The sequence below is a fragment of the Tachyglossus aculeatus genome, chromosome 10, assembly GCF_015852505.1.
Source record: "Tachyglossus aculeatus isolate mTacAcu1 chromosome 10, mTacAcu1.pri, whole genome shotgun sequence".
Taxonomy (NCBI): domain Eukaryota; kingdom Metazoa; phylum Chordata; class Mammalia; order Monotremata; family Tachyglossidae; genus Tachyglossus; species Tachyglossus aculeatus.
Window position 1 is genome coordinate 58,113,872 of NC_052075.1, and position 17,487 is coordinate 58,131,358.

At 48.9% G+C, this 17,487-nt stretch overlaps 1 protein-coding gene across 2 annotated transcripts in view; it reads right to left on the reverse strand.

The window, feature by feature from the left end:
* Positions 1-17,241, reverse strand: part of CBX5 (chromobox 5) — a 40,973-nt gene extending 23,732 nt beyond the window's left edge. For both annotated transcript variants that reach the window (XM_038752998.1, XM_038752997.1), the window contains exon 1: positions 17,139-17,241. The gene's annotated coding sequence lies outside the window, so the exon portion shown is untranslated. The remainder of the gene's footprint in view (positions 1-17,138) is intronic.
* Positions 17,242-17,487: the final 246 nt, after the last annotated feature.

A 17,487-nucleotide genomic window follows, 5' to 3' on the forward strand; every position in this document is an offset into this window, starting at 1 on the left:
ATTCTATTTATTTTCTTTTGTTAGTATGTTTGGTTTTGTTCTCTGTCTTCCCCTTTGAGACTGTTGGGTAGGGACTGTCTCTAGATGTTGCCAATTTGTACTTCCCAAGGGCTTAGTCCAGTGCTCTGCACATCGTAAGCGCTCAATAAATACGATCGATAATGATGATGGAATTCCTCCCCGCCGTCCCGGGCGGCCGCTACTCGGCCATCCGTTACCTCCGCGAGCGCCGGCCGTTTCTCCCGGGGCTGACCCGGGAAGCCAAGGGGCGGCAGGAGTTATTGACCCCTGCAGACTCGCGCCGCCGTCCGTCTCTGCTGACATTTAAGGGTGAGTTACGGGACCACGTCGGCGTCCATCGTGCGTTTGGAGCCCCGGGGCCTCCGAGAGCAGGCTGCGGAAAGCGGTGGCCGCTTACCAAGCGTCCGGGGCCCCGTGGGGAGGTGGCCGGCGGGGGTGTGGGGTAGGTCAGGCTGGCTGGATAGGACAATAAAATAATAATAATACTCGTGGTATTCGATGATAATCACAATTGTGGTATTTGTTAATCGATAATAATGATGGTGTCTGTTAAGCGCTTACTATGAGCAAAGCACTGTTCTAAGCGCTGGGGAGGTTACAAGGTGGTCAGGGGTCCCACGGGGGGGCTCACAGTTTCAGCCCCCGTTTTACAGATGAGGGAACTGAGGCCCAGAGAAGTTAAGTGACTTGCCCAAAGTCACACGGCTGACAGTTGGCGGAGCCGGGATTCGAATCATCATCAATCGTATTTATTGAGCGCTTACTATGTGCAGAGCACTGTACTAAGCGCTTGGGAAGTACAAATTGGCCACACATAGAGACAGTCCCTCCCCAACAGTGGGCTCACAGTCTAAAAGGGGGAGACAGAGAACAAAACCAAACATACCAACAAAATAAAATAAATAGGATAGATATGTAATAAATAGGATAGATATGTAGAATCCATGACCTCTGACTCCAAAGCCCGGGCTCTTTCCACTGAGCCACGCTGATTGATTGATTAATCATCATCATCATCATCAATCGTATTTATTGAGCGCTTACTATGTGCAGAGCGCTGTACTAAGCGCTTGGGAAGTCCAAATTGGCAACATATAGAGTCGGTCCCTACCCAACAGTGGGCTCACAGTCTAAAAGGGGGAGACAGAGAACAAAACCAAACATACTAACAAAATAAAATAAATAGAATAGATATGTACAAGTAAAATAAATAGAGTAATAAATATGTACAAACATATATACATATATACTGTATATATGTCTCTATATGTTGCCAATTTGTACTTCCCAAGCGCTTAGTACAGTGCTCTGCACATAGTAAGCGCTCAATAAATACGATTGATGATATACAGTATATACAGTCCCTACCCAACAGTGGGCTCACAGTCTAAAACCGCTTACTATGTGCCAGGCACTGTACTAACTACTGGAACTCCTTCTCCCCCACCCACCGCCTTACCTCCTTCCCCTCCCCACCGCACCTGTATATGTTGTACAGATTTATTACTCTAGTACATATTTACTATTCTATTGATTTTGTTAATGTGCATCTAGCTTTATTCCTATTTATTCTGATGACTTGACACCTGTCCACATGTTTTGTTTTGCTGTCTGTCTCCCCCTTCGAGACTGTGAGCCCGTTGTTGGGGAGGGACCGTCTCTAGATGTTGCCGACTTGGACTTCAGAAGCGCTTAGTCCAGTGCTCTGCACACAGTAAGTGCTCAATAAATACGATTGATGATGATGATGATGTCTCTATATGTTGCCAACTTGATTGATTGATTGAATGAATGAATGAATGGGAGAATACAAGCAAATCAGGTTGGACACAGTTCCTGCCCCCCAAGGAGCTCACGGTCCTAATCCCAATTTTACAGCTGATGTAACGGAGGCACAGAGCAGTGAAGCGACTTGCCCAAGGGCACACAGCAGACAAGTGGCAGAGCTGGGATTAGAATCCATGACCAGGCTCGTGCTCTATCCACTGGGCCACTCCGCTCTTCCATGGAATCTGCTCCCCGGTGATGGGGCGGACTGTGAGCCCACTGTTGGGTAGGGACGGTCTCTGTATGTTGCCAACCTGTACTTCCCAAGCGCTTAGTACAGTGCTCTGCACACAGTAAGCGCTCAATAAATACGATTGATTGATTGATAGGCTGCCTGGGTGGGTGGGGTGGGGGCCGGTAGGCGGCCACCCCTGACCCAGACTCCGGGGATGGACAGTACGACCCAGAGCGGCAGCCGCGGTTTGCTCCGTTGGGGCCGTTCTGCTTGGCGTCCCTGCAGAGCGGAACAGCCCCTCTAATAAATACCAAAATTATTAATAATAATAATACTAATAATGATAATTTGTTAAGCCCCGAGGTCTCCGACGACCAGTCGGAGGCCCTTCCATCTTCCCCAAAGGACTGCTTCCATTGCCCCCTTCTACCTCATCGCACTGCGTGGCTCAGTGGAAAGAGCCCGGGCTTTGGAGTCAGAGGTCGTGGGTTCGAATCCCGCCTCCACCACAAGTCTGCTCTGTGACCTTGGGCAAGTCACTTAACTTCTCTGAGCCTCAGTGACCTCGTCTGTAAAAATGGGGATTAAGACTGTGAGCCCCACGGGGGACAACTTGATCACACTGTAATCCCCCCCAGCGCTTAGAACAGTGCTTTGCACATAGTAAGCGCTTAACAAATGCCATTATTATTATTATTATTACAACCCAGCTCGCACACTTGGCTCCTCTAATGCCATCCTACGCACTGTCCCTCCATCTTGTCTACCTCGCCGCTGACTTCTAGCCCACATCATCATCATCATCATCAATAATAATAATGATGGCATTTATTAATTAATGAGGTAACTGAGGCATAGAGAAGTTAAGCGACTTGCCCAAAGTCACACAGCTGATAATTGGCGGAGCCGGGATTTGAACCCATGACCTCTGACTCCAAAGCCCGGGCTCTTTCCACTGAGCCACGCTGCTTCTCTATTTATTCTGCATCGTATTTATTGAGCGCTTACTGTGGTGTGCAGAGCACTGGACTACATCCCACATCCTGCCTCTGACCTGGAACATCATTAACATCAACATCAATCATATTTATTGAGCGCTTACTGTGTGCAGAGCACTGTACTAAGCGCTTAACACCCTCCCTCCTCACATTTGGCGGACAATGACTCCCCCCCCCCCCCCCCCCCCCCCCCCCCCGGCAAACCTCAAAGCCTTACTGAAGGCCCATCTCTCTCTCCTTCCTCTCCCCCTCGCCCCCCTCCATCCCCCACTTCTTACCTCCTTCCCTTCCCCACAGCACCTGGATATATGTATATATGTTTGTACAGATTTATTACTCTATTTATTTATTTATTTATTTTACTTGTACATATCTATTCTATTTATTTTATTTTGTTAGTATGTTTGGTTTTGTTCTCTGCCTTCCCCTTTTAGACTGTGAGCCCACTGTTGGGTAGGGACTGTCTCTAGATGTTGCCAATTTGTACTTCCCAAGCGCTTAGTACAGTGCTCTGCACATAGTAAGCGCTCAATAAATACGATTGATGATGATGATGATGATCTCTTCCAGGAGGTCTTCCCTAAGCTCTCTTTTCCTTTTCTTCCACACCCTCCACCCTTAATTCACACCCCTCGCCCCGTCCCGCCAGCCCCACAGCACTTACGTCCATACCTGTCATTTATTTATTCATATTAATGTCTGCCTCTCCCTCTGGACTGTCAGCTCATTGTGGGAAGCGCCTGTTGTACTCTCCCAAATGCTTAGTCCAGTGCTCTGCACACAAAAAGCGCTCAATAAATACGACAGATTAGGACTGAATAAAATTGGGACCCCCACTCCCCCACATACAGTTCCACTCACCCCAGCTGGGTCCCCCCCATCCTGCACGATTCGCCAACCCCTTACCCTTTTTAGACTGTGAGCCCACTGTTGGGTAGGGACTGCCTCTATATGTTGCCAACTTGGACTTCCCAAGCGCTTAGTACAGTGCTCTGCACACAGTAAGCGCTCAATAAATACGATTGATTGATTACCCCACCTTTCCTGACTTCCTACCGACCTTCCAAAGTTCCCTCCTCTGTAAAATGGGGACTGAGACTGTGACCCCCACGTGGGACAGGGACTGTGCCAACTCGATCTGCTTCTTTCCACCCCAGAGCTTAGTACAGTGCCTGGCACGTTGTAAGCGCTTAACAAATACCACAATTGTTATTACTGCCAGCGGGGAGTTTGCAGGGGAGAACGCTCAAAGAACGAACAGGTCAGAAACCGCCCATTTCGACCTTTACTGTCCTGAAGGGACCCACTCCAGTCTCATCGGACTCGATGCCGGCTTTGCAACCTGTCTGCTGTGTGTCCTTGGGCGAGTCACTTCACTTCTCCGGGCCTCAGTTTCCACATCTGTAAAATGGGGATTGAGACTGTGAGCCCCGCCTGGGACAGGGAGTGACTCCAACCCGATTTGCTTGTCTCCACCCTGGTGCTTAGTATCGTGCCTTGCGCAAAGTAAATGCTTAATAAATACCAATATTATTATTATCATCATCAGATCCCTACAGTGGGCATGGCTTTGGGGGACGGGCGCTGTCCATAAGCTGTGGGCACCTGGGCTGCCAATCCCACACAACCTGATTTATCTTTTATGATGATGATGGCATTTGTTAAGCGCTTACTATGTGCAAAGCACTGTTCTAAGCGCTGGGGGGGGGGATACAGTGTGATCAAGTTGTCCCACGTGGGGCTCACAGTCTTAATCCCCATTTTTACAGATGAGGTAACTGAGGCTCAGAGAAGTTAAGTGACTTGCCCAAGGTCACACAGCAGACTGGTGGTGGAGCCGGAATTCGAACCCACGACCTCTGACTCCAAAGCCCGGGCTCTTTCCACCAAGCCACGCTGCTTCTCAGCCACACTGCTTCTTTTAGACTGTGAGCCCACTGTTGGGTCGGGACTGTCTCTATATGCTGCCAATTTGTACTTCCCAAGCGCTTAGTACAGTGCTCTGCACACAGTAAGCGCTCAATAAATACGATTGATGATGATGATTTTAGGCAGTATCTAATTTTAATCAGGTCTCCCAGCCCAAGACCCCGGGGTGAACAAGGTGATACAGGGCAAAGAGGAAGGTTAAAACAAAAATCCAATCTCTAAGGAGGCTAGGAGGTAAATAGGTGCTAATTTCCTGAGAACCATTTACCCTTTAGGATTAGCAAACTGGGTCTTGAATTCAGAAGTGGTCATTAACACCCCTTTCCCAGATTCTGGGGGATCACCCTCAAAGGAAGGCAACTTTTTTCTGAATCACTTTCCTTAACTCCTTGGGTTTATGAGATACTTTTCTGGGAAGGAGTGTCACACCCGGCACGCCGTTGTACTGTAAAGTTGGGAATGCTGGAGCATCCTGGGAAGCAGCATCGTTCAGAAGGACCTGGGTTCTAATCCCGGCTCCGCCACATGTCTGCTGTGTGACCTTGGGCAAGTCACTTGACTTCCAACTGACCTGTTTCCATCCCTTCCCTACAACCCCCATTCCCGAAATTCATCAGAGCACAGCGCTCCCCACCTTCTCAGCCTCCTGAAATACCACTCCAATCAATCAATCAATCAATCGTATTTATTGAGCACTTACTATGTGCAGAGCACTGTACTAAGCGCTTGGGAAGTACAAATTGGCAACACACAGAGACAGTCCCTACCCAACAGTGGGCTCACAGTCTAAAAGGGGGAGACGGAGAACAGAACCAAACATACCAACAAAATAAAATAAATAGGATAGAAATGTACAAGCAAAATAAATAAATAAAGCAATAAATAAATAAATAAATAAATAAATAGTAATAAAACTCCATCAAGCCCCCGCTTTTAACTCCCAACACCCCGCCTCTCAGGAACCCACCTGGCCCTTCCAGAATTTGTTTCGAACCTCGTGTCTCTTTATTAAACCGTACAATTTGGTACTTATTTTGATTACTGCTACCACGTTGATCCAAGCACTCATTTCTACCAATGCTCATTTCTACGGCACGAAGCGCCGGGCACGAGCAAATCCAGTTGGACACAGTCCCTGTCCCACGTGGGGCTCACAGTCTCAATCCCCATTTTACAGATGATGATGAGGAGGAGGAGGATGATAGTGGCATTTATTAAGCGCTTCCTATGTGCAAAGCACTGTTCTAAGCACTGGGGGTGATCAGGTTGTCCCACGTGGGGCTCACAGTCTTAATCACCATTTTCCAGATGAGGTACCGAGAGGTTAAGTGACCTGCCCAAAGTCACACAGCTGACAAGCGGCAGAGCCGGGATCTGAACCCACGACCTCCGACTCCAAAGACGCTCTTTCCACTGAGCCACGCTGAGGCCCGGTGAAGTGGCTTGCCCAGGGTCACACGGCAGACAAGTGGCGGGGCCGGGATTAAATCAATCGACCAGTCAGTCGTATTTATTGAGCGCTTACTGTGTGCAGGGCACTGTACTAAGCGCTTGGGAAGTACAAGTTGGCAACATAAACCCCATCTTCGACCCACTTTGATGTATTTTCCCAAGCGCTCGGCGCACAGGAAGGGCTCAATAAATACGACCGATGGGTTGCTTATGCGCCTTGCAGACGGTTTCGTCTGTTTTTGGGTGGCACAGAGCAGGGTCATATTCACCCCCAGGTCAGGGCACTCAATCATTCGTTCAATCGTATTTACTGAGCGCTTACTGTGGGCAGGGCGCTGTACTAAGCGCTTACCAATATGGTCAATTATTACAGCTGGTAATCGAAGTAGCTTCCCTCCCCTCCTGCTCAAACACCCCGTCCACGGGCCAGGGGTGGCTCTGGCCTGGGGGAGGGAGGGTGCGATTTTCCACGGCCCTGAGAGGCAGCAGTTGTCATCATCATCATCATCGTCATATTTATTGAGCGCTTACCATATGCAGAGCACTGTACTAAGCGCTTGGGAAGTCCAAGTTGGCAACCTAGAGAGACGGTCCCTACCCAACAGTGGGCTCACAGTCTAAAAGGGGGAGACAGAGAACAAAACCAAACATACTAACAAAATAAAATAGATATGTACAAGTAGAATAAATAAATAAATATTTATTTATATTCCCTGGGTCCCACTTCCCTGGGCCTCAGTTTTCTCATCTGTAAAATGGGGATTAAGAGTGCGCACCCGGGGGACTGTGTCCAACCTGATTAACTTGTATCTACCCCAGGGCTTAGAACAGTGTTTGGTACAGAGTAAGCACTTAACAGGTACCATTATAATGATAATTATTATTTCTGGGTCTCCATTTCCTTATCTGTAAAATGGGGATTTAAGAGTGTAAGCCCCATGTGGTACAGGGACTGTGTCCAACAGGAGTATCCTGTATCTATCCCAACACTTAGAACAGTGCCTGACACGTGAAAGCGCTTAACAAATACCATATTATTATTATTATCATCATCCTGGCTCCACCAGGTGCCTGCTGTGTGACCTTCTCTGGGCCTCAGTTCCCTCATCTGTTGAGAAGCAGCGTGGCTCAGTGGAAGAAGCCCGGGCTTTGGAGTCAGAGGTCATGGGTTCAAATCCCGGGCTCTGCCAATTGTCAGCTGTGTGACTTTGGGTTGAGTCACTTAACGTCTCTCAGCCTCAGTTACCTCATCTGTAAAATGGAGATTAAGACTGTGAGTCCTACGTGGGACAACCTGATCACCTTGTAACCTCCCCAGCACTTAGACCAGTGCTCTGCACATAGTAAGCGCTTAATAAATCCCTTCCTCTCCCCCTCGTCCCCCTCTCCATCCCCCCCATCTTACCTCCTTCCCACAGCACCTGTATATATGTTTGTACATATTTATTACTCTATTTATTTTCCTTGTACATATCTAGTCTATTTATTTTATATTGTTAGTATGTTTGGTTTTGTTCTCTGTCTCCCCCTTTTAGACTGTGAGCCCACTGTTGGGTAGGGACTGTCTCTAGATGTTGCCAATTTGTACAATACAAAGTACTCTGCACATAGTAAGCGCTCAATAAATACGATTGATGATGATGATGATAAATGCCATTATTATTATTTATTATCTGTAAAATGGGGATTACTACTGAGAGCCCCCTGTGGGACAGGGACCGTGTCCAATCCGATTACCCTGTATTTTCCTCAGCGCTTAGTACAGTGCCCAGCCCATAGAGTGAGCACTTAACGAATACCACAATTATTACTATTATTATTAATTCTGCCTCAGGGTAGGGGCTCTCAGGGCACAGGGGGGAAATGCCCAAACTCAGGATGGGAGAGGCAAGGGGGCAGGTCCTTGGCTAAACAAACCACCACGGGTCTGGGGTCACTGTGTCCAGCCCCCCGTTTCCAGGACAGGAGGAATTGCTGATCACCGGTTTTCCTCAATCCACAAGCAGTTTTCCTGCCCATTTAGACGCTAGGAGAAATTTGGGGGCTGCGAATGTCCAGCCGGGCCTCCACTGGCCTTGAACTCGGCACTGCGTGCCGCGACTAGGGTGCCTCGTGACCACTGCCAGAGATTCATTCATTCAATAGCATTTATTGAGCACTTACTGTGTGCTGTACTAAGCGCTTGGGAAGTCCAAGTTGGCAGCATACAGAGACGGTCCCTACCCAACAGCGGGCTCACAGTCTAGAGGGGGGAGACAGACAACAAAACATTCGTTCATTCATTCAATCGTACCAACAGAATTAAAGCTCTATGCACATCATTAACAAAATAAATATCATCATCATCATCATCAATCGTATTTATTGAGCGCTTACTATGTGCAGAGCACTGTACTAAGCGCTTGGGAAGTACAAATTGGCAACATCTAGAGACAGTCCCTACCCAACAGTGGGCTCACAGTCTGAAAGGGGGAGACAGAGAACAAAACCAAACATACTAACAAAATAAAATAAATAGAATAGACATGTACAAATTAAATAAATAAATAAATAGAGTAAAAAAATATGTACAAACATATATACATATATATAGGTGCTGTGGGGAAGGGAAGGAGGTAAGATGGGGGGGATGGAGAGGGGGACGAGGGGGAGATATGATGGGTCCACCATCCCATTGCTCAGTCATTCTAGACTGTGAGCCCGTTGTGGGCAGGGACCGTCTCTATTGCTGAATTGAGAGGTGGAGTGGGCAACCCTCCGGCCGTTCTCGGCCACCAGCTCAGGGGCAGGAGTCATTCTGTGGTCATCATCATCATCAATCGTATTTATTGAGCGCTTACTATGTGCAGAGCACTGGACTAAGCGCTTGGGAAGTCCAAGTTGGCAACCTATAGAGACAGTCCCTACCCAACAGTGGGCTCACAGTCTGAAAGGGGGAGACAGAGAACAAAACCAAACATACTAACAAAATAAAATAAATAGAATAGATATGTACAAATTAATAAATAGAGTAAAAAAATATGTACAAACATATATACATATATATAGGTGCTGTGGGGAAGGGAAGGAGGTAAGATGGGGGGGACGGAGAGGGGGACGAGGGGGAGATATGATGGGTCCACCATCCCACTGCTCAGTCATTCTAGACTGTGAGCCCGTTGTGGGCAGGGACCGTCTCTATTGCTGAATTGAGAGGTGGAGTGGGCAACCCTCCGGCCGTTCTCGGCCACCAGCTCAGGGGCAATCAATCAATCAATCAATCGTATTTATTGAGCGCTTACTATGTGCAGAGCACTGTACTAAGCGCTTGGGAAGTACAAATTGGCAACACATAGAGACAGTCCCTACCCACCAGTGGGCTCACAGTCTAAAAGGGGGAGACAGAGAACAGAACCAAACATACCAACAAAATAAAATAAATGGGATAGAAATGTACAAGTAAAATAAATAAATAAATAAATAGAGTAATAAATATGTACAACCATATATCCATATATACAGGTGCTGTGGGGAAGCGAAGGAGGTAAGATGGGGGGATGGAGAGGTGGACGAGGGGGAGAGGAAGGAAGGGGCTCAGTCTGGGAAGGCCTCCTGGAGGAGGTGAGCTCTCAGCAGGGCCTTGAAGGGAGGAAGAGAGCTAGCTTGGCGGAGGGGCAGGAGTCATTCTGTGGTCCTTGCTATACTGTACTTTCCCCAAGCACTTAGTACAGTGCTCTGCACTCAGTGAGCGCTCAGTAAATGAGTGCTCAATCAATGAGAAGCACCGTGGCCCAGTGGCCCGTCCGGACTACTGTATCAGCAACCTGATCACCTTGTAACCTCCCCAGCATAACAGTGCTTTGAACATAGTAAGCGCTTAATAAATGCCATTAAAAAAAAAAAAAAGAGCCCAGGCTTTGGAGTCAGGGGTCCTGGGTTCAAATCCCGTCTCCACCAATTGTCAGCTGTTGGACTTTGGGCAAGTCACTTAATCAATCAATCGTATTTATTGAGCGCTTACTATGTGCAGAGCACTGTACTAAGCGCTTGGGAAGTACAAATTGGCAACACACAGAGACAGTCCCTACCCAACAGTGGGCTCACAGTCTAAAAGGGGGAGACAGAGAACAGAACCAAACATACCAACAAAATAAAATAAATAGGATAGAAATGTACAAGTAAAATAAATAAATAAATAAATAAATAGAGTAATAAATATGTACAACCATATATACATATATACAGGTGCTGTGGGGAAGGGAAGGAGGTAAGATGGGGGGATGGAGAGGGGATTTATCTGTGCCTCAGTTTCCTCATCTGCAAAATGGGGATTAACTGTGAGCCCCCGAAGGGCAACCTTATCACCTTGTAACCTCCGCAGTGCTTAGAAGGGTGCTTTGCACATAGTAAGCACTTAATAAATGCCATCATTATTATTATTACTAGTTTTAGGCTTGTTGACTGCTGCAGCAGGGTTGTCCATTACCCATTATCACCGCGTTACCGGTCAACACCCAAACTGTTTTGCACTTACCTAACACGCTGCTTACTACCTGGTTAGTGCTTAACAATACCACAACTAACTATCGAGGCAGTGTGGCCTAGTGGATAGAACGCGGGCGTGGGTGTCAGAAGGGCCTGAGTTCTAATCCCGGCTCCGCCACTTGCCTGTTGTGTGACCTCGGGCAAACCACTTCTCTGTGCCTCAATTACCCCATCTGTAAAATGGGGATTAAGACTGTGAGCCCCACGGGGGACAAAGACTGTGTCAAACCTGGTTTGCTTGTATCCACCCCAGTGCTTGGCACATAGCAAGCGCTTAACAAATACCACAATTATTATTATTATTATCAGCCACCTCCCACAGTCCTACTCAGTCCTTCCTGCCACAGACAAGATCACTGACCTATTCCGGCTCTTCTCTACTGCTTTTAGACTGTAAGCCCACTGTTGGGTAGGGACTGTCTCTAGATGTTGCCAATTTGTACTTCCCAAGCGCTTAGTCCAGTGCTCTGCACACAGTAAGCGCTCAATAAATATGATTGATGATGATGATGATGTGAAACGGAGAGAATCCTTGTATGCTTGTTTTGGACAAGGAATATTATTATAGTTATAATAATAATTATAATTAGAGAAGCAGCGTGGCTCAGTGGAAAAAGCACGGGCTTTGAAGTCAGAGGTCATGGGTTCAAATCCCGGCTCCGCCACTTGTCAACTGTGTGACTTTGGGCAAGTCACTTCACTTCTCTGGGCCTCAGTTCCCTCATCTGTAAAATGGGGATGAAGGCTGTGAGCCCCACGTGGGACAACCTGATCACCTTGTAAATTCCCCAGGGCTTAGAACAGTGCTCTGCACATAGTAAGCGCTTAATAAATGCCATTATTATTATTATAATAATAATTAACTGCCACCTTCCACAGTCCTATCCAGTCCTTCCTGCCACAGACAAGATCATCACTGACCTATTCCAGCTTCTTCTTCTATTGTGATGTGAAACGGAGAGAATCCTTGTATGCTTGTTTTGGACAAGGAATATTATTATAATTATCTGCCACCTCCCACAGTCCTACCCAATCCTTCCTGCCACAGACAAGATCATCACTGACCTATTCCAGCTCTTCTTCTATTGTGATGTGAAACGGAGAGAATCCTTGCATGCTTGTTTCGGCCAAGGAATACGTCTGTTCTACTGCACTCTCCCAGATGCTTAGTACAGTGATCTACACACAAGCAATCAATTGTATTTATTGAGCGCTTACTGTGTGCAGAGCACTGTACAAAGTACAAACTGGCAACATCTAGAGACAGTCCCTACCCAACAGTGGGCTCACAGTCTAAAAGGGGGAGACAATAAAGTGCTCAGTAAATACGACTGCCTGACTGAGAGGTCAAGGAGCTGACTGGGGTATTAGACTGGAGGCTCCTGGATGGCAAGGACTGTCTCTTCCTTCTCCTCCAGAGAGTTCTTTATCTCAAGTAGGGGCTCAAATACTTTCGTCCCACCACCTGTGAGGTTAACAAGGATGAGAAAGTGAGTATCCCCTCCTGAACCCCGGGTGGGGCGGGAATTCTGAAGGGAAGGAAAGATGCCCGGCAGCCCCAGAACTGACTGTAAACTCTTTGTGGGCAAGAAACATCCCGACCAACTCTGTTATATAGCGGGGGGAGCCAAAAGGGGAGGTGAACAGGATGGGAATTGATTCAGTTATTCTCTCAAGCGCCTCCGCCAAGCTAGCTCTCTTCCTCCCTTCAAGACCCTGCTGAGAGCTCACCTCCTCCAGGAGGCCTTCCCAGACTGAGCCCCTTCCTTCCTCTCCGCCTCGTCCCCCTCTCCATCCCCCCATCTTACCTCCTTCCCTTCCCCACAGCACCTGTATATTTGTAAATATGGTTGTACATATTTATTACTCTATTTATTTATTTTACTTGTACATTTCTATCCTATTTATTTAATTTTGTTGGTATGTTTGGTTTTGTTCTCCGTCTCCCCCTTTTAGACTGTGAGCCCACTGTTGGGTAGGGACTGTCTCTATGTGTTGCCAATTTGTACTTCCCAAGCGCTTAGTACAGTGCTCTGCACATAGTAAGCGCTCAATAAATACGATTGATTGGTACAGAGCTCTGCCCATAGTAAGTGCTCAGTAACTGGTGAGAGGTCCATTTTACGGCTGCCTTTGCCCAAAACACCCTCACCCCTACACACGATTACTGGCGGCCTCCAGGTTTTTGGGAATCCTCGGAAGTGGGAAGTCCGACGAGGACGCAGGTCACTCTTGAAAAGCCGAGCGGGGAATTGGAGGGAGGCAGAAGGGCACTGCCCACAATCCCCAATCAATCAATCAATCGTATTTATTCATCATCATCATCAATCGTATTTATTGAGCGCTTACTATGTGCAGAGCACTGGACTAAGCGCTTGGGAAGTACAAATTGGCAACACATAGAGACAGTCCCTATCATCAATCGTATTTATTGAGCGCTTACTATGTGCAGAGCACTGGACTAAGCGCTTGGGAAGTACAAATTGTCAACATCTAGAGACAGTCCCTACCCAACAGTGGGCTCACAGTCTAAAAGGGGAAGACAGAGAACAAAACCAAACATACTAACAAAATAAAATAAATAGAATAGATAGGTACAAGTAAAATAAATAAATAAATATGTACAAACATATATACAGGTGCTGTGGGGAAGGGAAGGAGGTAAGAAGGGGGGGATGGAGAAGGGGACGAGGGGGAGAGGAAGGAAGGGGCTCAGTGTGGGAAGGCCTCCTGGAGGAGGTGAGCTCTCAGTAGGGCCTTGAAGGGAGGAAGAGAGCGAGCTTGGCGGATGGGCAGAGGGAGGGCATTCCAGGCCCGGGGGAATTTATTGAGCGCTTACTGTGTGCAGAGCACTGTACTGGCCTCCGGTCTTCCACAGCAACAGCCCGGGGCATTGGGCTAGTGCCCTGGGGAGGGGAGCAGAATAACGATAATAATAATAATAATGGCACTTACTATGTTTCAAGCACTGATCTAAGCGCTGGGGAAAATACGAGCTAATCATCTTGGACACAGCTCATGTCCCGCATGGAGCTCACAGCATTAATCCCCATTTTCTGGTCCTCTAGACCATAAACTCGTTGTGGGCAGGGAATCAATCAATCAATCAATCCCCCCTTTTAGACTGTGAGCCCACTGTTGGGTAGGGACTGTCTCTATGTGTTGCCAACTTGTACTTCCCAAGCGCTTAGTACAGTGTTCTGCACATAGTAAGCGCTCAATAAATACGATTGATTGATTGATTGAATCGTATTTATTGAGCGCTTACTGTGTGAAGAGCACTGTACTAAACGCTTGGGAAGTACAAGTTGGCAACATACAGAGATGGTCCCTACCCAACAGTGGGCTCACACTCTAGAAGTGTTTGTTGTACTCTCCCAAGCACTTAATACAGTGCTTTGCACCCAGTAAGTGCTCAACATAATAACAGATGAGGTAACTGAGGCCCAGAGGTGTGAAGTGACTTGCCCAAGGTCGCACAGTCATCAAGTGGCAGAGCTCAGTACATACAACGGAATGAATGAACATAGTAAGCGCTTCACAAATACCATAACTATTATTGTTTAACTTCTCTGCACTTAGAACAGCGCTTTGCACCCAGAGAAGAAGCGTGGCTCAGTGTAAAGAGCACGGACTTTGGAGTCAGAGGTCGTGGGTTCAAATCCCGGCTCTGCCCATTGTCAGCTGTGTGACTTTGGGCAAGTCACTTCACTTCTCTGTGCCTCAGTTACCTCATCTGTAAAACGGGGATTAAGACTGTGAGCCCCCCGTGGGACAACCTGATCAGCCTGTAACCTCCCCAGCGCTTAGAACCGGGCTTTGCACATAGTAAGCGCTTAACAAATACCATTATTACAGTGCTCTGCACACGGTAAGCGCTCAGTACATACAACGGAATGAATGAACATAGTAAGCACTTCACAAATACCATAACTATTATTATTTAACTTCTCTGCACTTAGAACACCTCTTTGCACCCAGAGAAGCAGCGTGGCTCGGTGTAGAGCCGGGCTTTGGAGTCAGAGGTCGTGGGTTCAAATCCCGGCTCCGCCCACTGTCAGCTGCGTGACTTTGGGCAAGTCACTTCACTGGGCCTCAGTTCCCTCACCTGTAAAACGGGGATGAAGACTGGGAGCCCCACGGGGATGCCTTGTAAGCACCCCCAGCGCTTAGAACGGTGCTTTGCACATAGTAAGCGCTTAGTACATACAACGGAATGAATGAACATAGTAAGCGCTTCACAAATACCATAGCTATTATTATTCAACTTCTCTGCACTTAGAACAGCTCTTTGCACCCAGAGAAGCAGCGTGGCTCAGTGTAAAGAGCACGGGCTTTGGAGTCGGAGGTCGTGGGTTCAAATCCCGGCTCCGCCCACTATCAGCTGCGTGACTTTGGGCAAGTCACTTCACTGGGCCTCAGTTCCCTCATCTGTAAAACGGGGATGAAGACTGGGAGCCCCACGGGGGATGCCTTGTAACCACCCCCACCGCTTAGAAGGGTGCTTTGCACATAGTAAGCGCTTAAATACCATTATTACAGTGCTCTGCACACGGTAAGCGCTCAGTACATACAACGGAATGAATGAACATAGTAAGCACTTCACAAATACCATAACTATTATTATTTAACTTCTCTGCACTTAGAACACCTCTTTGCACCCAGAGAAGCAGCGTGGCTCGGTGTAAAGAGCCCGGGCTTTGGAGTCAGAGGTCGTGGGTTCAAATCCCGGCTCCGCCCACTGTCAGCTGTGTGACTTTGGGCAAGTCACTTCACTGGGCCTCAGTTCCCTCATCTGTAAAACGGGGATGAAGACTGGGAGCCCCACGGGGGCCGCCTTGTAACCACCCCCAGCGCTTAGAACGGTGCTTTGCACATAGTAAGCGCTTAGTACACACAACGGAATGAATGAACATAGTAAGCGCTTCACAAATACCATAACTATTATTAACTTCTCTGTACTTAGAGCAGCGCTTTGCACCCAGATAAGCAGCATAGCTCAATGTAAAGAGCACGGGCTTTGGAGTCGGAGGTCGTGGGTTCAAATCCCGGCTCCGCCCACTGTCAGCTGCGTGACTTGGGCAAGTCACTTCACTGGGCCTCAGTTCCCTCATCTGTAAAACGGGGATGAAGACTGGGAGCCCCACGGGGATGCCTTGTAAGCACCCCCAGCGCTTAGAACGGTGCTTTGCACATAGTAAGCGCTTAGTACATACAACGGAATGAATGAACATAGTAAGCGCTTCACAAATACCATAACTATTATTTAACTTCTCTGCACTTAGAACAGCTCTTTGCACCCAGAGAAGCAGCGTGGCTCAGTGTAAAGAGCCCGGGCTTTGGAGTCAGAGGTCGTGGGTTCAAATCCCGGCTCCGCCCACTGTCAGCTGCGTGACTTTGGGCAAGTCACTTCACTGGGCCTCAGTTCCCTCATCTGTAAAACGGGGGTGAAGACTGGGAGCCCCGCGGGGGACGCCTTGTAACCACCCCCAGCGCTTAGAAGGGTGCTTTGCACATAGTAAGCGCTTAATAAACGCCATCATTATGATGATACATATTTATTACTCTATTTATTTTACTTGTACATATCTATTTATTTTATTTTGTCAGTATGTTTGGTTTTGTTCTCTGTCTCCCCCTTTTAGACTGTGAGCCCACTGTTGGGTAGGGACTGTCTCTCTATGTTGCCCACTTGGACTTCCCAAGCGCTTAGTACAGTGCTCTGCACATAGTAAGCGCTCAATAAATACGATTGATGTGATGTGATGATGAGGTGGGGGGAGAGAACGGTCCCCTCAGCGTCGCCCAGGCCTGGCCCCTCCAGCCTCGGCCCGCCCCCTCCGGGCGCGCTGATTGGCTCCCTTCCCCGCGCGCTTTCCCAACGGGGCCTCCCTATTGGCCAGCGGGCCTGTCCGTCCGGCCTTTCCCCTCCGCGCCCCGCCTCCCCTCAGGCCCGGGGGCCGAACGCCTCAGCGAACCCGCCGAACCCGCCTGTCAGTCAAGGCCGCCCGCCCGGGCCCCGCCCCCCGCCCCCCGATTGGAGGCGGCGGCTGTCCGTCAAGGCTCTCGGCCCCGCCCCCCTCGCCTCCCATTGGCCGGGCGGCCCCGCGGCTCTCCCGCCCCTCCGCGGTCCATTCATTTCACACAATAACGGGCCCGGGTCGGCCCGTCCCGAGGCGGCGGGACGGCGGCTGCGGGCGCCTTCCACTTACCCGGGACTGAGAGCGGTGCCCCACGCCTAACCGCGTCCCCGTTCCTCAGCGCCGAGGCCGGACCGCCAGCAGCCCCCGCCGCCGCCGCCGCCGCCGCCTTCTGCGCAACGCCAACCGCCCGCCAAAACGGATCCGCCGCTGCGCCTGCGCGCCCGCGATCCTTCCTTCGCCCACTGAGCCTGCGCGGAAGGAGGCCTGCCTCCCGCCAGGGCGCAAGCGCACAACCAGAGCGCGCTCTCCCCCCACCCCCGCCCCACTATCACACGTGTATTCACAGCCCGCGCTTTAATCGTTTTACTGGGCATGCGCAGAGCGCGCCTTCCCCCTCCCCCTCCGCGCATGCGTTTCG